General features: G+C 37.7%; 1 long non-coding RNA gene and 1 pseudogene across 1 annotated transcript in view; one reads left to right on the forward strand and one right to left on the reverse strand.

The window, feature by feature from the left end:
- Positions 1–23153, forward strand: part of LOC116156461 (uncharacterized) — a 117554-nt gene that overhangs the window by 33416 nt on the left and 60985 nt on the right. Inside the window, exons 5-6 of the long non-coding RNA XR_010383138.1 lie at positions 19622–19800; positions 22808–22915. This is a non-coding gene — a long non-coding RNA (uncharacterized LOC116156461). The remainder of the gene's footprint in view (positions 1–19621; positions 19801–22807; positions 22916–23153) is intronic.
- Positions 9248–11946, reverse strand: LOC116156264 (small nuclear ribonucleoprotein G-like; annotated as a pseudogene).

A 23153-nucleotide genomic window follows, 5' to 3' on the forward strand; every position in this document is an offset into this window, starting at 1 on the left:
CACATGCGCGCGCACACACACACACAGGCACTGTGTAACACTATGCATGTTGTCACTGCATACTTGCAAATCTGAAAGGCCAGGGTCCATATTTCTACAGATAAAGCTCTAATATATCTTCAACCTAGTCCTGGTTGTCTAGTAAATCATGTGTAAACATTAAATGATTAGAGTTTCCAGAGCTTATTAGAGCAGGCCATTTGGAAGTGACAGAAATCTTGCCTTTACAATTCTTATCTTCATTTAACTTCTAACACATACCAACACAATGTGTATCATTAGTAGGAACAGCCAGTCCTTGTCATAAATTAAAGAGGCATGTTGAGGAAAAGATAAAAAATAATGAATATTTTTTGGACTGGTAATTTAAAATTGTCATCATTTCAGGTGCCTATTATATGTGTTAGAGGGTGTACATTTTGTAAGTAAGCTTTTAAAATTGAAGTATAATGCATTCCTACAGAAAAATGTATAAATCATTAAATAGCATAATGTATTATTTTTAAAGAACCAAACTTAAAAGTTCTTGGAATGACTTGACAATCCATTTTGCATATTTGGTTAGCTCTGAAATATACCAATATACTTCTGAAAATAACATTATCCCTAACCTGTGCCCTTTTTTTGCCCTTGAACTTTCAGATAAACTTCAGATCACTTGTTTCTATAAAGCATCCATTACCTATAGTCTTTTCTTCACACAGCACTAAGGCTATGTCCTAAGCAAATTCATCAATATTGCTTCTGAGTCATACATTGGAGTTATAAGATAAACATTCTCTAATGTCACACTTATTTTTTAAAAAGAAAGAAAAAATATTCCTTAAAAAGAGATTTTAGTCACAGTATACAAAACAGTATACAAAATGTCAATAAAAGTACTTTTACCCTTTTAAAATGATAACATCTTTTTACTTTCAAATGAACTGTCTTGCAGAGAAGAGTAAGAAGACACATTAAAAAATTCTCATTAGAAGGATCAGAGCCTATCACAGATTCATCTAAGCAATTTTACTATAAACACATACCTATAAACATATTATGTAATATCTCTTGTCTGAATAGTTAAAGCAGGTCCAATATCACAATCAAAACAAAGATAAACACACATGGTAACCTAGAAACATGATTAAAAATTTCATTAACTTACATAATCAAAGCATCATTTAAGTAGGTGAGCCAAAGTTATTACACATAACTAAGTATATTAATTCATAAATTCAGAAGAAAGTTCATTGTCTGCTCATAATAAGAGTGCTATGTTCCTGTTTACTTGGAGTTTTCTTGATTACTTATGTGAGGCTAGACTATTATGATAGAGTTTTCAAATTGATGTGAAAGATATTCTGGATCTTCTTCAGAATGATGATGCAAAGTAGGCTGTCTATAATTATAATTAAGGGAGACAGCCCAAGTTTGGAGGGTTTTTTTCATCTTCATGTATGTAAAATGCATATTTCAGAACCTCAAGCCACTGCATCTGCAAATTGCTGATGAAAGTAAATCAGGTAGTCTAATCAGAAGATTCCAATAAAATAGAATTTTGTCTACTAATTCAGAAAAAGTCTGGCCCATTGCACTACAAGCGCCAAGGAAAAACTCTTTACCCAGTTATCCCCAAACAAGGCACTATTGATGTTTTGTTTGTGGCTGTATGATTGATTAGCAGAGAGTTGGAAGTACTTATTGATCTAGTCTTGCCTTTAAGTATATAAACAATCAATGACTTGGTCCACTTCTGTAGACACTGTTTTAGGTATTGAGGATTCAAAGACGAACTCTCACATTTGAGAAATTTAGTATCTTGTAAGGGGGACAGACACATAAAACCATAATCACAATATGATATTGTAAATGTTAAGTAGAAAGCAGGCACAGCGTGCTATGGGAACACAGAGAAACTATATGGACTATGGTTTTCAGGAATGTTCACCTCAAGTTAGGGAATCCAGTTTGGGGACAACTGAAGTACCCTACACAAAAGATGATAAGGATCTGAATCAGGGCAACAGTTTAGTGGTGTGTTGGAATCGAGCAATATGAAGGAAATATAAGAGGCAGGATTTGATGACTGATTTGACAGGAGAAGAAATGGAGGTAGAGGTAGATAGATATGAACATACACACATGCATAGACAGAGAAAGACAGAGATGATGAACAGGTTTCTGGCTTAAATAAAGTTGCTATTAATTGAGGTTAGAAGTATAGGAGAAAAACCAGTTTTGGAGGAAAATACTGTATTTGTTGGGGCAAGGAGAAATGGGAGATGAAGTGGGAAGCAGGGGTACCTGCGGCCCATCATTGGAGACATGTCCAATACTCAGTTTGAGTCTGAAGCATGCTTAAAGTTAAAGTGCTAGCCTAGCTTTAGCATGTTACTTCTCATGTTTTACTTTATTTACTGTCATAAAAACAATATCAAACAAATGTCATAAAAACTAAGGATTGAATAAAGTTATTACTGGAGCAGACTTTTAAGACCTAGTGGAATAAGAGGATAATAAATGAGTCCACATGGGGAGAGTCTGAACCTTATTATCACCCTGATCATTCTACATCCAACATCCTAAATATTCCTTCATCCTCTAATTCATCACTGAATGCTACTACCACCTCGGCTTCACCAAAGCCAACCATGTTCTCATTCAAAGGAAGCATCTGAGAGCTTGATATCAAATCAGTCTTGAGGCTGGTCCCACTTTAACTTCACCTACAGTTTTGCTCTTCCCTTTGGTTTTAGTAACAGTTCCTAGTCACACTGGCTCATGACTGAGTCACACTTCTATGGTTAACCCAAGCTGCACTCCAAGTCCTATGGCATTGCCTCAATGCTCCCAGGGACTGGAGGCTATTCTAGCCCTCGTTCTTGGGTCCCTGCTGCAGAACTGTGCTGATTCAGGGTGACTCCCTCATGCCTGGGCCTGCTGCCTCAGTGTTGACATTTGTTGTTTGCAAAGTCTGGATTCACTCACACTTCTGCTCAGAAATGACCTTAACCAGATTTCCCTTTAATGAATTGTACCCACCTCCCGTCTTTTCTGTCAGCACAGGCAGTTACTCTGAAGCTTACCCTATGCTATTCTCCAAGAGGTTTCAGACAATCAGCACTTTGTATTCCCTTAACTGCAGTGCTCCAGTGATTGGCTCAAAAAATGGTGTATGTCCCAAGCACAGGCAATTCCTGCCTGTGAGTTTTCCTGATGGTTGTGACTAAGAAAGCGTGTAGCCCTGGGACGTGCTGGTGGTTGGCAAATGAAAGTCATCCAAAGCAAAAGCTGGAGAGACCATATCCTAATGTTTATATTTGAGCCTGGCATTCCCTTGCTTCTGCGGTCAAATTGAAACCTGGCCTGCTTAGTTATATTGTTTTTTGTTTAAGAGAACTTGTGTTGGGGCTGTTACCTTCAACTGAAAAATGATCTTCCTTGACTTATAATTTACTCACTCAATAAATAATCATTGAGGATGTACAATACTCAGGAATTGGCTAGGCCCCTGCCCTTGTGGAGCTCACAGTTAGCTGGAGGACCACTGTTACACGTCCATGACATTGACTTGATGCTTCCCTGGACTTTTGCCTGTTACCTGTTGACAGATGCCTTTGATTCTGGCCTTTGCTTGCTGGTCTCCCATGGAAAGAACATGCAAAATTTCCTGCAAAGTCCAGAATGTCCAGAGACCTTCCTAGTTACAGACCATCAGCTAGATTAGCCATCTCACTTCAGCAGGCCTCTCTGGACTCAGGGTCTCAACTATTGCCTGTCTGACCGGTGTCACTGCTGTCTTAGCTTCAAGATGTTACTTCTCACGTTTTACCTTATTTTCTTGTTTTCAGACGTCATTAGAAATAAGGACTAAATAACTTTCAGGAACCAGATGGTGAGAAGGAAGCTGAGGACCTCTTGTGCATTAGGAAAATTTAGATGCATATTTATTTCTTATAAATATATTATTCCGTAGAAGCATTTCAGAGCCACTTTGGTGGAAAAAAATGAATAACAATGATCACAATTTAAATTGAGCACATAACTGCCCTTTCTCCTTCCTTCCTTCCCTCTGTGTCTCCCTCTCTCCTTCCCTCCCTCTCTCTTTTCCTTCCTTCAAAATATGTTTATTAAACCAATTCTCAGTCCTGTTCTGGTGGGGTTAAAATACTACCTTACACCTACAAAATCCTTGACCTTCTGAAACTTGAATTCTAATATAACAAAGCATTGAGTTCAGAGCTTTTACATTTAATTCCATTTGACCCATACAGCAATTCATTTGTACCAATAAGTAAATGGAATCAAAAGGATACAAGTATGTAATTTATCCAAGATCAGAGCAAAGGCAGAGACAGGATACCGACTTAGGTGCCTCTGACTTTATGTTTGCCCATGTTTGTAACGGAAGAAATCAAGTGAAGCACTTAAGTGCTGTGAAGAAAAACAGAGAGAGGTACACGGGATACAGAGTGACGGGGTCAGGGAAGTTCTAGATTCAGTGGTACAGCAGAGATCAGAATGAGGCCAAAGAGATCTGAATGAGGCCATGCAGAAACTGAAGGGAGGAGCTTTGTAGGCAGAGGCAACAGCATGTGTCGCAGGAGCATGCTGGGTGTGTCCGAGGCTCCCGAGAAGGGCAGTGCAGGGAAGGGGAGGGTTGTAGGAGAGGAGGTCACCTTTACAGGCCGAGGACCGACGATGAAGCCCCAGAGGGACCACAGCAAGGATTTGGGTTTAGATGCTACTGGTCACTCTGCTCCAGGTCTGAAATGCAGTTCTTTCCGTTCAAGGTTCAGAGAGTTGAGAAAGAATGAATCAGAGATAGGACTTTGAGAACTCAGGGAGGGGACAGAACAGATGAGATAACAGTACGCGGGTTCTGGCCAAACTCACATCCCACAAGTGTAACCACACCCTGCTTGGATTTCATTTCTATCTTTGAACTGGAGTTTGAGCAGAATGGGAGTGGAGGATCAGACTGCCTCCCTGGAAGAACTGTGTTCTGATCTCTTTCCACCCTGGGCCTGGACAGAGAAAAAGGAAGATCGGCACAAGTGGGTGTGAGATCAGAGGAGAATTATGCAGCTGATATTCTGTTTAAAAGGAATTCCAGTGTTCACCCCCACTCCAAAATATCAGTGGGCATTTCTGCCAACACAAAGGCTGACACTGCAATGTTGTACTGATTTGCTCTTCATTTTATCAGCGAGTGCATTTGTATAGCTCTGCATAATTCAAAGATCTAAAATAAGTCAAACAGAAAACCCCGTATAACGTAATCTCTAAACTTGTCCTTATCTTAGAGTTTAAAGTAAATCTCTCTGAAAGTATTGGATAATTTATGCTGCTTAGGAAAATCCTCACTGTTTGTTTTAAATGCTAGGCCTAAAAGTGATTTTCTTTCTTCTGCTTTTTTTTTTTGTTGAATGGGAATTCATTCTCTAGTGGAAAAAAGAAACAAAATAAGAGAGACACCATACACGTATTGTACGAAAAATGTTTGACGTTAGAATTGGACGAAAGTGAATGACAATACTCAGATTTGGAGTTTGCAGAACAAGAATAGAATATAATTGAATTGAATTGAATCAAGTATTTTCAGAACTTAGACATTCTTTGAATTATCCCTATTTTTTTTTTAACATGAGAAAATTAAGATTTGAGAAGTTAAGTTTAAGTTTGACGTTTACCTTTCAAACTTTAAGTAACCTGTTTTTATGTTTTAACTTCTAGTTATCCCTGGTCTTGTCAAAAGTAGTCATTTTTATTATAATTGTATTTTTGTAGATGCCCATGAATATTACAGTGGAGAATATTACAGCCTTCCATGGGGTTGGTGATAGTATTTTGGGGGGAGTTTGCCAGCTATTTCTTTTATATATCTCTGTATTTATATCCATATCGATGTCTGTGACTATATTTTTCAAACTGTAATTCTCAGGAAAAGAATGTGTTTTATGTAGGAACCCAGCACACACACACACACACACACACACACACACACACACACACACACACCCCTAAAACAAGTTTTCTTTCTTCTGTTTACTTATCTTCTCTACTCTTCAGTTCTATTTTATTCTTTTCTGTTTAATTAAAAAATCTAAAAAAATCTAGTCCCACCCACCGAAATGATTTTATAACCCACTTATGGGTCTTACCTCGTTGTTAGAAAAGGCATGATTTTGGGGAAAAAAAAAAAGTACCCTTGGCTCATGCTGAAAACCCATAATTACTGTAAATGGAAGCTGGGGATTATTTGGGGATCATATTTCTAGATTTGGGTGGTTGCTATCATAGAATCAACCCATTCCCTTCTCCTGGGCTAGATGGGCAATAGCTATGAGTTTGATCTCAAATAGTATTTCTCTCCTTGTCTCTTTAGTGTGTCACTAATTAGCTGAATTGACCTTGCAGTACTAGAAAGAATAGTCGTAAGTTCTTGAAGCACTTGCTATATGTATACTATAAGGGGTAAGCATGTGCTTATAGCTTTAGAATTCTAGATTTCAACAGCCAGAGAGAGAGAGAGAGAGACAGAGAAGAAAATTAAGAGAGCAAAGTTCATTACTGTATTCACATATGAGACTCAATCATCGGTCCAAAGAGCACTTAGAACTTTCAGCAAATGGTGAAGGCTTTAGTCCTGTCCAATACACTGAAATCACACGAATCCCACAGAAGTTAATGGTTTGGGATGGCTCTATAGCTTAAATCTCTCAGAATATATACCATCATTTTCCTACTCTTTATTCACTAGACAACAGCATTGTGTTGAATCTCACAGTTGGGGACAGTTTTTGTTTTTGCCAACTTGATATCCGTGAACTCTTCCTGTGGTCCAACAGTAACTCATGTTTCCTCTTGGGGACCATCTCCCCCTTCCCTCTCTCAGTTCTTGCAGCATAAGCCATGAGGTCAGGGACCAATTCTGAGTCTTTTTTGTTGGATTCTACAGTACATTCCTCCACACTACTGATTACATGTGAACCCCAAAGCATAGTCAACCTCACCTTAACCTTCAGGACCAATATTGAGAAGAGGTAGCAGTAATCTACAGAACTCTGTGATGCAGCATCATGATTTTTGCTTCTAAATTGGTTTCTGCTTTGGTGCCTCAGTTCTAATAAGGGGACACCCACCTTGACATGTGGGGCCTGAGTCACTGTATGGAACTGGTCCCTGAAATTCTGATGCGTAGCCTTAAATCTTGCTTGGTCCTAGAGACTTAGATTATGACAGCATCAATTGTCTGATCTCATTGGTATTGCTGACATAACTTAATGGCTCTCAGCTTTTTTGTGAACTTCTGGAGGACTCATCTATAGTCATTTGGCATTTCATGGTTAAGAGTGTTCCTAATTCCTTGTAAAGTCCACCTGCGGGAGGACTTTCCTAGGCTACCCCCATTGTTTGTTGCGATGTTTTAGATACTGAGTATTGTTCTCTCACAGGGCCTCCTCCCAACACCTGTGGCTGAGTTGGGAGCCAGTCTGTCCCACTCCCATGGATGAGTCTATTATCACAGCTGAGCCCCTCCTTCATTTCCCTGCTGAGAGCTGGGCCACCTCTAGTGGGTTCTCCAGATATACAAAACTAACTTTTTGTCATCTTTCTCCATGTCCAACATAGTATTTTCTTGAGGAGATAGTTGTCTAAGCATGTCTGTTTGAAAATTAGTATCACTTGTCACAGCTGTCATTTTGTTTGAGGGGCCACAAAAGGAAAATTTGTACCTTTATAACTGTTCTAAATAAGAAAAATTTGGGAAGAATGAATCTACTTCCAGATTTATTATGAAATAAAAGATCAAAAGGTTATGTTCAGAAGGATGTTTATTTAACTGCAGCATTCAAACTGTTTCATTTTGGTGCTACGTCTTTTAAGGGTGTTCCATGTAACCTCAAATGACTAGAAAAATATTTTTTATTTTGATAAAATGAAAATATTATGATATCAAACTGTTTCATAATATAGTAAATAGGGAAAAAGAAAGAAAGGGAGGAAGAAGGAAAAAGAAAGAAAAGGAAAGGGATGGAGGGAGAGAGAAAGAGAAAATGAGGGAGAGAGGGAGGAAGGAAAGAAGAAAGAAAGGAAGGAAGGAAGGAAAGAAAGTCAAGGTCAGTTTCCATTGTAGCCCCCTGATGGTGCTAACCCAAAGATCCTGAATTCCATTATGTTCATATGGAAATTTTATTTTGAAGAAACGAGAATTTTGCTTTAATTAATATTATTATGTGTCAAGTTTCAGTTGGTAAAAACAACACCCTGTTAATAGAGAAAAGTAGATTGTTGTGCTTCCTAAGACAATGCATTCTATTTGGAATATAATGACTCAAAGCACATTACATTGATACGTTAAATGTACATTAACTAATAGAAACATATTAGATACACTTCCCTGAAAATGCACATGGGATTGAAAAGTCCTCTAAAAGGTCTTTGTGAGTGTGGGTATTCAATAATTTAAAAACACAATGGACACAATTATTTGGCCCTTCTTACAGAAAAGTTTATCAACTTTGCATAGAGATGTTTTCTCTTGCATTTGGGTCTGAGAAGAGCAAAATAGAAGGTTCAGCTGGGAAGGGATAAGTGCAGGAAGAAAATTAGGGTAGCAAGAGAGAATGCAGGACAAAATGCTGCTCTAATTGCTTTAAATGCAGCATCATGGGCTATTTGCATTTTTGCCAGTTCTGCTTAAGCACCAGAATATTAAAACTGGCTTTCAAGGAGCTCCCTGTTTCAGTGTGAAGGCAGACATGCAAATGAATAATTGGGAGAGAATGTAAGGGCAGAGCAGTGGAATGAGAGACAAACTATCTGGGTTAGTGAGCCATGAAGGCTTCACAGTGTATGTCTCTGAAGGGGCCAAGAATTTGCTGGATGGAGAGGAAGAGAAAGACTGCAGGGTGGAGAATAACTAGAGGAAAGATGACGAGATGTGGAATCACCAGGCATGATGAGGCTAAAAGGAAGTGGCCTGATGTGGCTCTGGGAACAGTACATACTGGAGAAGAGGTTCTTGTCATGAAGTGGCGAGGAAGGTAGATTGGGACCAAATCTTGAAGGATTTCTGTGTCAGTCAGAGGATTTTGGACCTGATCTTGGCAGTTATAAGGGTTTCGGCTTTTTAAAAAAAATTCAAAAAAAAATTATATGACAAATGTACACAACCTGATTTTTATTCACAATGAAAGAGGCCCTTTAGAGATGGGACATGTGGAGCAGTTGATTCTCTGCAGAACACGGGCATTATTTATTCTCTTTCCTAGGCTTCTAATGTGATACTCTTTCCTTGTATTTTCCCCACTCCAATACTGTTCTGTTTCCCCTGGATGTGGTCTTCACACTTTCATCTACCACAAGATTCAGAAAGGGATCAGATTCCCACATTATTCCTTGGACGTGTCTGCTGCTGTTTAATTTCAATGATAATTTCTTGTCCTTAAATTTTTTTCAACTCGTGATTGTGAGCCTTGCTCTCAGTGTCTACTCAGTGGGCTTAGAGGTGCCTTGAAAAACTTGTCTCCTTCACACTCCTGAGGTTTTTAAAGAGGAAAGGGACATGAATCTATTCAACAGTCTTCCTTCTAGGCTAAGCTACTTGGAAGACTAAGCTCAGGGCCTTGTTAGAAGACACTGTTGCCCTCTAGGTCATTGCCACTTCTCACTCATGCTCTCCAACCTCAGTGTGCAATGTGTCAAACACTCCTTTTAGCTTCCCCTATCATCCTTCCCAAACTTTCACAACTTCCTTAAAATACTACCAAGTGCCATGGAAAGATGCTCAATATCTCTAGTTATCAGAGAAATGCAAACCAAAACAACAATGAAGTATCACCTCACACCAGTCAGAATGAGCACCACTAAAAATTCCACAAATGATAAATGCTGGGGGGGGGATGTGAATAAAAGGGAACCCTCCTACACAGTTGTGGGAATTTTTGGTACAACATTATGGAAAACAGTATGGAGATTCTTCAAAAAACTAAAAATAGACTTATGATATGATCCAGCAATCCCAACTGTAAACATATATCTGGAGGAAACTCTAATTCAAAAAGGTACATTTACCTCAATGTTCATAGCAGCATTCTTGTACAATTGCCAAAATATAGAAGCAAACTGAATGTTCATCAACAGATGACTGCATGAAGAATTTGTGGTACACACACACACACACACACACACACACACACACACACACACACACACTGGAATACTACTCAGCCATGAAAAAGAATGAAATAATGCCATTTGCTGCAACATGGATGGACTTGGAGATTATCATTTTAGGTGAAGTAAGACAGAAAGAGAAAGGAAAGTACCATATGATCTCACTTATATGTGAAGTCTAAATAAAGAGACACAAATAAACTTATTTACTAAACAGAAAGAGACTCACAGACATAGGAAACAAACTTGTGGTTACCAAAGGGGAAAGGGTTGGGGGAGAGGGATAAATTAAGAGTTTGGGGCTAGCAGATACAAACTACTATATACAGAATAGATAAACAAGGTCCTACTGTATAGCACAGAGAACTATATTCAATAGCTTGTAATGACCTATAATGAAAAAGAATACATATGTGTATAACTGAATCACTATGCTGTACACCAGAAACTAATACAACATTGTAAATCAAGTATACTTCAGTTAAAAAAAAGTAAACAAAAACAAACAAAAAAACATACTTCCAGGTGCCAGTACCCTCTTCCTTTCTTCTTTCAAGCAATGGTGATTGCCTTTGCTTTCCAGACTATATTTGATCCCTGGAACATCTGTGTTTTTAACCTGGTTAACAGTAGTCAGGTAACATCCTCATCATGGTCGTTCATAGCATTGGTGGCCCTGGACATATGACCTGTATGTCAATTCAAGCAAGATCTGCTGTGCCTGCATCAGAAAGTAGACTGTTCATCTGTTCAACGCATGTTTATTGTGTACCTGTTCTGTGAGGAATGTTTTAGGGACTGGGGAGACAATGAAGAATAAAGTAAATGAGACAGCTACTCCCTGGGAGTTCATGGCCTGTAACAGGGGTTGGCAAACTACAGCCTGTGGATCAAATCTGGCCTTCCATCTGTTTTTGATTATAAAGTTTTATTGAAACACAGCCACATTTATTGTCTGTGTATTGTCTGTGACTGTTTTCAGCTAAGAGGGTAGAGTTATGTAGTTGTATTAGACACTGATCGGCCTGAAAAGCCCATCTGTTTACTCTTTCACTCTTGGCAGAAAAAATTAGCTGATCTCTGGTCCATAGTGGTACTTTTTGAACTATCTGTAATCAAAGATCAGTTTTATTTTATATTGTATTTTATTTTACTGTGAGAGGATTACTTAATAGAAGATCTACCCTCTTAGCCAGTTTTTTAACTGTACTCTTTATCACTGTTGACTCCAGGTTCAGTGTTGTGCAGCAGACCTCTAGAGCTTATTTATGTTACTTCACTGAAACTTTATCCCCATTGATTAGTAATTCCCTATTTCCTCCTCTCTTCAGCCCCTGGCAACCACCATTCCACAATTTGATTTTATGAATTTGATAATTTTAGCTACCTTAGATAAGTGGAAGTATTCAATGTTTCTCTTTCAATGATTGTCTTATTTTTCTTAACATAATGTTCTCAAGATTCATTCATGTTGCATATTGCAGAATTTCCTTCTTCTTCTTCTTCTTTTTTTTTTTTTTTAAGGTGGAAGAGTATTCTACTGTATGTATGTGCCACACTTTATTTATCCATTCGTCTGTTGGTGAACATTTAGTTTGCTTCCCCATTTTGGCTATTGTGAGTACACGTGAAACAAAGTGTTAATATCTTTTGGTGATCCTCATTTCAGTTCTCTTGGATTGATACTTACAAGTGGGATGCTGGGTCATATGTAGTTCTATTTTTAAGTTTTTGAGAAATCTCCATACTGTTTTCCATAGCAGTGGCATCATCTTGCATTCTCACCAACAATGTTCAAGGGTTTCAGTTTCTCTATATCCTAGTCAACACCTCTTGTCTTTTTTTTTTTTTTAATAATCATTCTAACAGGTGTGAGGTGATATTTAATTGTGGTTTTGATTTGAATTTCCCTGATGGTTAGTGATGTTGGGCATTTTTTCATACATCCATTGGCCTTTTGTATATCTTCTTTAGAGAAATGTCTATTCAAGTCTTTATTTCATTTTTAAATCAGATTATTAAGGTTTTTTGGTTTTTTTTTGCTATTGAGTTGTAAGAGTTCCTAATATATTTTAGAGATTAATCCCTTATCATTTGTAGGATTTGCAACTATTTTCTCCCATTCTATAGGTTGCCTTTTAATTGTTCTCTCTGATGTGCAGAAACTTTTAAGTTTGATGTAGTACCACTTGTTTAATGTTGTTTTTGTTGCCTTGTTTTTGATGTTATATCTATAAAATCGTTGATTTTATGTTTTAATATGGTATTGTACCATACTGCTTTGATTATTTTAGTTTTGTAATATATTTTGAAATCAGAAAATATGATACCACAGCTTTGTTTTTCTTTTTCAAGATTGATTTGTCTATTCACAGTCTTTTGTTTTTTCATGTAAATTTTAGAATTGTTTTTTCTATTTCTGTAAAAAATACCATTGGGATCTTTATAGAGATTAGATCGAGTCTGTAGATCACTTTAGGTAGTATGGACATTTTAACAATATTAATTCTTCCAATCAATGAACACAGGATGTCTTTCTATTTGTTTGTGTCTTATTAATTTCTTTCATCAGTTATTTGTAGTTTTCAGTATACAAGTCTTTCAATTCTATAGTTAAGTTTAATTGCAAGTATTTTATTCTTTCTAGTGCTATTATAAATAGCATTGTTTTCCTAATTTTTTTCAGATAGTTCATTGTTAGTCTATAGAAGTGCAATTGAATTTTGTTTGTTGACTTTATAACCTGAAACTTTTCTGAATTTGAATTAGTTCTAACAGGTTTTTTTTTAAAATGGTATCTTATGGTTTTCTATACATATGATCATGTTATCTGCAAACAAGAGCACTTTTACTTCTTAATTTCTAATTTGGATGGCTGTTATTCCCATTTCTGGCCTATTTCTCTGGCTAAGACTTCCAGCACTACATTAAGTAAAAGTGGTGACAGTGGGTATCCCTGCCTTATTCATGATATTAAAGGAAAAGCTTTCAGCTTTTCACAATCTAGTACGTTAGCTGTGGGCTTGTCATATATAGCCTTTATTATGATGAGGTACATTTTTTCTATACCTAGTTTATTAAGAGTGCTTATCATAAAGAGATGTTGATTTTTTTCAAATGCTTTTTCTGCATCTATTAAGATGATCATACAGAGTCTGCTAGTTATCTCCCCATATCCAGTCCCCTCTCTTTTCCCATGTGGTTGAAGTTTTAGCTGGGGCACATGGCCACCCACTTAATGATTGTGTTTCTCAGCTTTCCTTGCCACTAAGTGTGGCCATATGATCACACCAGTTGGCATAAATATAAGTAATGTGTGCAAATTCAAGGTCATGTCCTTGAAAAGAAGATGCATATCTTTCCCTGCGTCTCTATTCTCCTCCTGCTATCTGACATGTGGATGTGATGCTGACACTTCTTTGATGATGGCATTTATTTAGGACAGAAGAGAACAAGATACAATGAGCCCTGGGTTCTAACACCATGGAGCTGCCATATCAGCCCAGCTCTGCTTAAACTTCGATTGTTATGTGAAAATAAACTATTTTGTTTAAATCACTGTTTTATTATAGCAACTGAACCTGTATCCTAAAAAATACAGAATGTGGTAGCCAAAAGTGGGCATTGGCTGAGTGGTCAGGGGATGGGTATAAGAACGCAGTTATTGCACTCAAGAAGGCTGACTATCATGATTACACAAGGGAAAAGATTTTGAAAGCTGCCATCTGCAGTAACTTGGAAAGTGAGCTGAATGCTCATGGAAATCATAGCTCTAAGAGAAAAGGTAAAAAAAAAAAAAATCAGAATGTTGGAATGTATTTGCTGTCTCTTTACTTCTTTCAGCAAAGTTTTCAAGGCAAATATAGATTCAGACTGAACTGAGTCAATTGCAAGCAGAGATGGAAAGGAATACAACTTTTGGGAAAGAAGGTCTTTCTACCTAGGCCAGCAATCTAAGTTGACTAAGCATTGAGTAGTTTAGGGAGGGCTGAAAGAACCAACTGGTTATGTAGGCCAAGCAAAGATAAAAGGTGGCTGTGAATAGTAGGAGTGGCAAGAAGGTGTTTTAGATTTCTTATTAATCTCTAGCAACTGTCTCTCAAGAGAGTCCAAATACAAATAATAACACATTTTCAAATTGATTTTCTTCATGTTCAATAAAAGCATCATTACAAATTTTAATGGTTTATTGATTGACACAAATCTATGTAAAAAGAATGTGCTTACTATGTAAAAGTAACCTCATATAAATTCATCTAGCTCAAAGATCTTCAAACCAAAGTATGCAATTCCTGGGGTATGAAGAGATATCCCTGTGTATACTTGGACACAGATAACTTTCAGGGTCAATTTATAGATATTGAACTTTCATGTTTATTCTTTCTAAAAATTGATCTACCTAAGAATTTCCCCCATTGTCCAGAGTTACTGTACTTCTCTTTTTCTGCATTCCTTTCAGAATTGTCCTCCCACTTGACTAAAAGAGGCTCACTACCTTTCTCCCATCTCCAGTCTTGTCATACTACACATGTGCAATCACTTACGATGTTTGCAATAATTGATGACTAATATTAATGACAACCAGAAGACTTTTAATGAAATACTTAGTCCACTATTGTTATGGCGGGGGACCACTTAATTTAAATTTCTATACATAGTTTTATTGCAAAGAACTATTATGGAGTTGATTAATATAAGATGAAAAACGCAAACTGTATTACATCATACAATTCTGTGAGAAAGGTGAAAAGGAAATTAGAATTCAAGGAGTAGAAGAAACTGTTAAGGAAGAGCTTGTTCACATGTTTTTAAAGTGAATGACAGTGGTGTTAAATCACTATTATTTACATTCTTTCTGATACATTTAGAAGAGTGTTATAACCATTTCATTTAAAAAATGTCAAAATACGCAATATATAAGAATTGTACCTTTTCCTACTATTAAAACTTATGGGGAAAAGAGATTTTTCATATTTTGGTTTTAAAATGTTGGGAGGGCTTCATAGTATTTAAATGTTGTTAATTGTATATTTAAGCAGAAATGTTTGAAGACTCCACTTCTAGTCCCCATTGTAACTAGATTACTGCCCATAAGCCCTTCCTATATACGGACACTCTATTGCTCCAGAGCAAATAATGCTTTTGTTTAGAATTGCTGAATGACTTCTGGATGGTTGCATATTGTCTATGGGAGCCAAATGAAATCAGCAGAAGTTTTGTCTGCTTAAAGTGTAAAGGAGGTTAAGCTTCAGACTTGGGTAGAATGGATGGGCCTTTCAGTTTAAGTCTAAACAGTAACATTAGGTTATTTGAGGTGAAGAAACATACATGGAAACAGTAACAATGTATGCCTGACTTTTTACTTTTGCTGAGGTTTCCCCCCCTTTTTTTTCCTTCCAGAAACAGTTGAAAGTATACCTTCTCATTCCTTCCATATTTGATACTGTCACATGGAGATAATCTTGCTGAAACAGTGTTATTCTACATGCTTTTCTTGTATCCAAAGCAAATACTAGTTTCCAGTTCTTTGTATTTTTTCATAGGACTGTTAGTCCCCAGTTATGAACTGTATTCATCCTGCTATAGCTAGAAGGCTTGGCAAGGATTTTCTAATGAAACATTTTATACCTTATTAGGTTTGTTGCTTTTTTTTTTTTTAAACAAAGGAGATTGGGAAGAATAAGTCAATGGAATGTTTTAAAAACACTTTAGCTTGACTTTCTAATAAGGAAAAAAGTATTAGACTTGTATTAACACACTGATTACTTTTTAAAAATACTGTATGAAGATGGAGACTGAACAACATTTTAATAAAACTTTAATTTCTCTTGAACAGAAATTTCCTCTCCACCATAGTTCATATTAATTGTTCCTGTTAAAGCCAACTGTAAAAAAGACTAACTAAGCATGGTATAATTTGTCTTATAACTGGAATATATTGATTTTCCGTATTTCCCACCAATTTGAAATAAGAGGAATACAGGTTGCATTTATTTCACTCGTGAAGTTGGGTACTCCATGGAGAACCTACTCAGCCAGATTTCTCTGGGAAATCCCTCCCTCCCCTAACAGTCTTATTTCTATGAAAATGCCCACTTCCAAAGTACTCAGCATTCCTCCTCCCTTCCCCAACCTGAGCTGAGCCAATCTGACTCTCTTCCAGGAATTTAGAATCAGAACATGAGCCTGGAGTTTGTTCTCCACCTGGGACTGAGCCTGTTGCTTGTATCCTTGGAGCTGGAATACAGTGTGCCTTTAGGGGAGAACTGGCTTATCCCTAACATTAATTGGACCAGAAGCAAGAGCACAAATGGTGGCCCTTCATATCACAGTTTAGATATTGGAAAGTCGTAAATTAAGGAAACAAATGATTAAGGTATTTTTTATCTTGCTGGCTTGACAAATGTAATTTACAACTACTTCGGAGGTGAAATTTGAAAATGGAAAGTCCTGAGACTCTTCAGAATTCTGCAGTGGAAAATGACTTTGGGAGAGAGGTGGTCTGCAGCCACTCCTCTTCTTACCCCAGAAGGTAAAGACTCCAGTTCTTGTCTTACCCGAAAGATAAGATTTACAGATGGGAGATGGTGTATTGTGTAGTGAAAGATTTCAAAAGATTTATTTAAAAAAGGAAAGTACACCTCCAAGAGCAGGAGGCGAGCTGATTCAAGGGAGGAAAAGCAGCAGTTTTTGTCTCCCTTTTCTCTTATACCCTGGCTTAGAGGTGGTCTTTTGACTGAGTGACAGCTCTTGTCCCTGGAATGCTTAGTCATGTTTGGCCCCTTTTGCACGTGTCCTTACCTGTGGTGTACACAGGAAAACCCATTGAGGTGGGGCCGGCTAACCCTCATTATTAATTATAATACAATGTATATGGGTCGTGTCTGGTTAAGTCCTTTCTGCTACTGCGTAGTTGTGGCTGTCGGGTTTTAACTGGTTTCTTGCTGGCACTCATTTAGAAGTAAAGTCCCTTTATGGTGGAGGTGGGCATAACGCCATCTTCCAGATCATCCTCCCTCTCCTCCACCTGTCTGCCCAGTGCCCCCACTTATCTAACTACCTAACACTCTTTCCAATAAGTACCACAAAGGGCCATGCATTGCATGTACTGGATGCTGCAGGAGCTCATCCAAGCACCATCCATCCACCTTGACCACACTTTGGGACTAGAGAGGCACACTCACAGAATGTCTGTCCTTGAAAAGACAGACCCAGAAAAGAGGCTGGTGCAGGTCCTGAAAATAAACTCAGGCCCACTAGGGGAAATGAATTCTGGGGCCTTAAGTGCCTAGGCCATAGAGAGAGCTCTGTGGGCTCTGGAAAGTCATAGGGATTTTTTCCCTTTTAACAGACTTATTTTTTAGAGCAGATTTAGGCTCAAGTTTAGCAATATTGTGCAGAAGGTACAGAGAATCCCCATATAATCCTCTGTCCCTACTCTTACATGGGAGAGACTCTGCACATGTAGGGGTACATCTTAACCCCATGGACTTTGCCTCAGGGGGAAGGGCACAGTCGGGGAAGGGCACAGTCAGGGAAGGGCAAGAGTGGGGCCATCTCAAGTTCTGAGGCTAGGGCAGATCCCCTCTTGCCTGAGTCTGTGAGTGGTTCTGGAGAAGAATAAGATAGACTGAACTAGTAAGACAAGAGACAGAATGCAAAGAGTTCCAGGGATCTTCCAGTTCCTGGTTTTAGTCCTTTGCAAGGCTGTGCTGTTTTTTTCCTGCTTTGGTTTTGTTTTTGTTGTTTGATGAAACATTTTTTAATTGAGATGTAGTTTATATACAATATTATATAAGTTGCCTGTGTACAATATAGTGATTCACAACTTTTAAAGATTATACTCCACTTATAGTTATTATAAAATATTGGCTACATTCCCTGTGTTGTACAATATATCCTTGTAGCTTATTTTATACATAATAGTTTGTACCTTTTAACCCTCTACTCCCTCCTTTCTCCCCACTGGTAGCCACTAATTTTTTCCTTATATCTGTGAGTCTGTTTCTTTTTTGTTATATTCTCTAGTTTGTTGTACTGTTTAGATTCCACATATAAGTGAGATCATACAGTATTTACCTTTCTCTGTCTGACTTATTTCACTTAGCATAATGCCCTCCAAGTCCATCTGTTGTTTCAAATGGCAAAATTTCCTTCTTTTTATGGTGGAATAGTATTCCATTGTGTGTGTGTGTGTGTGTGTGTGTGTGTGCCACATCTTCTTTACATGTTCATCTGTTGATGGACACTTAGGTTGCCTCCATATTTTGCCATTGTATAAGAATGCTGCTATGAACATTGGGGTGCATATGTCTTTTTGAATTAATGTTTTTGTTTTTTTCAGCTATACGTCCAGGAGTGGAATTTCTGGGTCATACGATAGTTCTATTTTTAGTTTTTTTGAAAAACCTTCACACTGTTTTCCATAGGGGCTCTACTAATTTACATTCCCATCAACAGTGTATGAGGGTTCCCCTTTCTCCACATGCTTGCCAACACTGTTATTTGTGTTCTTTTTGATGATGGCCACTCTGACAGGTGTGAGGTGATCTCTTATGGTGGTTTTGATTTGCATTTCCCTGATGATTAGTGATGTTGAGCATCTTTTCTTGTGCTGGTTGTCCATCTGCATTTCCCCTTTGAAAAAATATCTATTCAGGTCTTCTGCCCATTTTTTAATTGAGTTGTTTATTTTATGTTGAGTTGTATGAGCTATTTACATATTTTGGATATTAACCCCTTATCAGCTGTATCATCTGAAAATATTTTCTCCCATTAGTAGGTTGTCTTTGCATTTTGTCAATAGTTTCCTTTGCTGTGTAAAAGCTTTTAAATTTAATTGGGTCCCATTTGTTTATTTTTGGTTTTATTTCCTTTGCTTTAGGAGACTGATCCAAAAATACTCCTGCGATTTACATCAAAGAATGTTATGCCTGTGTTTTCTTCTAGGACTTTTATGATTTCTGGTCTTACATTTAGGTCTTTAACACTTTCTGAGTTTATTTTTGTATATGGTGTTGGAGAATGTTCTAATTTCATGTTCTTTTACATGGAACTGCAAAGTTTTCCCAGCACCCCTCATTGAAGAGACTGTCTTTTCTCCATTGTATATTCTTGCCTCCTTTGTCATAGATTAATTAACCATAAGTGCATGGATTTATTTCTATGCTCTTTATTCTGTTCCACTGATCTGTGAAGACATTGTGACATTCTTATAAAACATTTCTCCATTTTTCTTAAGCCAGTTTGATGTGGTTTGTGTTACTTGTAATCATCGGGACCTAACTAAGAAAACCAGGAAATCCAACTAGGAGACTTTAAGTTGTTAGTGCAATTAAATTTTCATTACCTGAATATATATATTTATAATGTGTTATTTTCAAAATGATTTCACATTCGTTTTATAATCTCCAAAGTATCTTGTGAGGTAAGAATCACTGTTTTCATTTTGCAGGTATATAAATGGAAGCTCAACTAACTTGCTGAAACTTCCAAACAGTATTTCCTCGTGGTGAAGAGAGGGGACTTGGATGTATCTCTCCCAGACGTTGGTGTACATGAGAAGGTGTATCAGTGGGTGCTGACAGTGGAGTCGGGAGGACACCTCTTCCCACAAAAACTGTTAGGAACAAGGTAACAATAGATCAAAACATCATTTGTATTCATTTTTAAAGCAACAATGATCCCTTTGAAATTTCCTCTTGAAAAAATCACGAATGCTAAGAATGAAAGACTTCAGTTGCCAACATCCTTTCTTTCCTTTTAATGGCCTACACCAGGTGCTAAGCCAAAGGTACTTTCTAAGTGTGAGTGTGCAAGATATAAACCCAAGAGTCACTCTTTCTAAACTAGTGGGAAGTTGGGACGGGAAAGAAAAGCAGGTGTTAAATCTCTAGCTGAGGTATGCAGAGATTCCTCAGGTGGGCACCCACAGGTGTCTGGTACTATTTCTGGTTACAGAATGAAAGGGAAGGTGCAGCGTGTGGGTGGGGAACTCTTCTTTGGTTTTGGCAACTTGCCTCTCTGAAAATGGAACTGGGCAGCTGCCCAGAGAATAAGTCTGTGGAAGTTAAACGCCCCTTTGGGTCACACAGGAAATAGGATGTGTGCGTGTGTGTGTGTGTGTGTGTGTGTGTGTGTGTGTCTCAAGCCAACTAATACACCAAAATGGTTCGGAAAAAGAGACACCAGAAGAATAAGCACCAAAACAAATCTTAAATAAAATAAAATCCATTATGATGCCTAGATGCAAACTGAGGGAGGTGGGACTTTAAGAGTTTTTGCTAATAAAGGTAGAATGAGGGCTAGGGTTAGTATCTGAGTTCTCTCAGGTCAGAGCCTGGAGAATAAAACTTCCATAGGGATTATGGCATCACAGATGTGGCTATTGGTTAAATAGCAAAGAGAAACTTCTTAGGGGCTCCTTAAGTAAGGGTTCAGAAGCCAGCTTTATGAGGATGGGGTGTTGGGGGTGAGAGACGATGGGGAAGGGGCCTGATAAACAGGCCTTGCTTATCCTGAGACTTGGAGGTGAGTGTGCTGACGGAGGGAAACATACCTCTCTCACTTAAATCATTCTCTTTAGTTTGGGAGGAAGGGGAAAGGGGAGATCAGACTCACATACTTCAGTATTACTCAGGGAAATAGCCACCACTGATATTTAAGTGTGTGGTAGCAACAGGGTTGTTACTTCTCATAGTCTCACTAAGAAGCACAATAGTTTTGGTGCCACCCTTTGGCTCACATGAGGGTGATACTGGATAGGAACCCATGTAGGTGGCTCACATCAGCCCTTACCTATCAAAGGCATTAACTGGAGGCTTTTGGGGGTTCCTAGCCTTGAACGCCCTAACTCTGTGGGGTGTGTTTCTAAATTCCATTCCCTACAACCTTTTTACACTATCATCCCTCCTATTCTGTGAAGGGCTCTAGACATTGGAAATAGCACAAATTGGATTGTGACTCTTGGACTTTTCAGTACAAACATAAGAAAACTCAGATGAGTCATTACTCTTCCATTTTTATCACCATTCAACAAGTTCTCCTGCCAATTTAAAGGCCGTGACCAAATCATTAATTATGCCCTTTGCTTGGCTTCATTCACCTTCTTATTATCTCCACTAAGATGTGAACTAGAAATTTGGAGACAAATCTATTTTGCTTGTCAAATGTTCAAATTAGCTTGTTGGTCAATTATTTAATAACCCAAATTAATGTGGATCTTGTAAATATTTCAGAAGATGAAAATTATCAAAGCCATTCATGAAGTTCCCTGTTGCATATGATTTATACTAATGTACTATATGAAGAAAACCACATAGACCTTGTTCCTTATTTTAGGAGGCTATAATCACAGATGGAAGTATAAGAACTTTTCAGTTTTTAAAAATTAATACAAACTTTGTTTATTCCTGTGTAAAATAAAACAATGCCAGAGAATGCATCTTTGGAAAAAAGTTCTTTTATCTATAAAAAAGACCCTGAGATTTCAGAGTTTTGATGATGAGAATAGAATTATATAGTGTTGTATAAAATATGTATGTATGTATGTATGTGTACCAAACTCTCTCTTCATACTTTATATACCTTATATAAGTATTACCCATACCCTCTAATAATCACAATCAGCATTAATTAAGAGTATACTGTGTGTTGGGTAGAATTCCTAAATGCTTTAATTGTATTAGCTCTCATTTAATTCATACCATGTGGTGGGGTTAAGCATTATTTTTCTGGATTAAAAAGTGAGGAAACTTCTCAACTCAGAAGAACGAGATAATTCAACCAGGATTGCATAGTTAGTAATAATTAATGGTTAGGCTTCTTACACCTTCGGACAGATCAAGCCAACTCCAAAGTCCTCGCATAACACAGTCCAAATATCAGATTTAGACAAACACAGTATCAGTTAGAGCTGCTGCATCCAAAGTTGATATCTTAGTGGCATTGTTTCCTCAGCATCTGCTGTGTTCTTCTTCAGTGTTCCCTCTAGTTCTGTCACCCTGGGCCAGGACTGTTCCCACTGTTTTGCACTGCATGGCCTAGTTCTGTGTTTCTCCTGTTGTGCTCTCTTGCCCACTTGTAGCAAATTCGTCTGGGGATTTGGAGTCTACCACAAATCTTCTCAATCTTAATCTCTAGGAGTAAAATCCGGGGATCTGCATCTTATCATACTTTTCCAAATGATCTTAGGTCCACGAAACATTGAGAAACCTCAGGCGGGTGTTAAATTTTACCACACCTAACTTATACAATGTTTGAGGAGTAAGAGTTGGAAATAGGGACAAGAGGATGGAGACGGGAGCTATGTTATATATTTAATGTACATATCTATGTATATAATATACATATTACATCAGCTGTTTAAGCTACATATTTACATACAGAAGCATGCTGGATTTTTCATCAAACCAGAAGTAAATTAGAAACCCCTAAAGAGCAAACAAACCACACAAATTTCCCAAATTGGGAGGAAAGGTAACAACAGGGAGCACAGACACTTTATTTTAAACCAGGGTCTTAATCAACCCTTGAAACACAGCCTGCCATCTTAGAAAGTTGTAAAAGTCCATTTTAAAAATTTCACAAATGAGGCTATCTAGTGTCCTCTGTTAAACTTTAGCCCTTTGTGTGTTTACAGTGGCCCAGATTAGAAGTTAAGAAGAAGGATGTCTACCTGGAGGAGAATCCCTGAGCAGAGAAAGTAGACAGCAGAAGAAGAGGCATCACCAAATGTAAAGGTGTCTGGGTAAGTCAGTGAGAAGAATATATCCTATTTGCTTCAGTGATCATTGAAGGAATCACTACATGGCATCCAAAAATGGATGCTTAGGATAATAATTCCAAAACTCAGTTGCTCTTAGTTTAAAACTTGGGCTTCATCCTTGACTTCCGTCTTTCTCTCACACTGTACATCTATTCTGTCAACAAGTCCCATTGCTTCTGCCTCCAACACAGATGCAGAATTCAAATACTTCTCACCACCT

The sequence above is a fragment of the Camelus dromedarius genome, chromosome 11 (genome assembly GCF_036321535.1).
Source record: "Camelus dromedarius isolate mCamDro1 chromosome 11, mCamDro1.pat, whole genome shotgun sequence".
Taxonomy (NCBI): Eukaryota; Metazoa; Chordata; class Mammalia; order Artiodactyla; family Camelidae; genus Camelus; species Camelus dromedarius.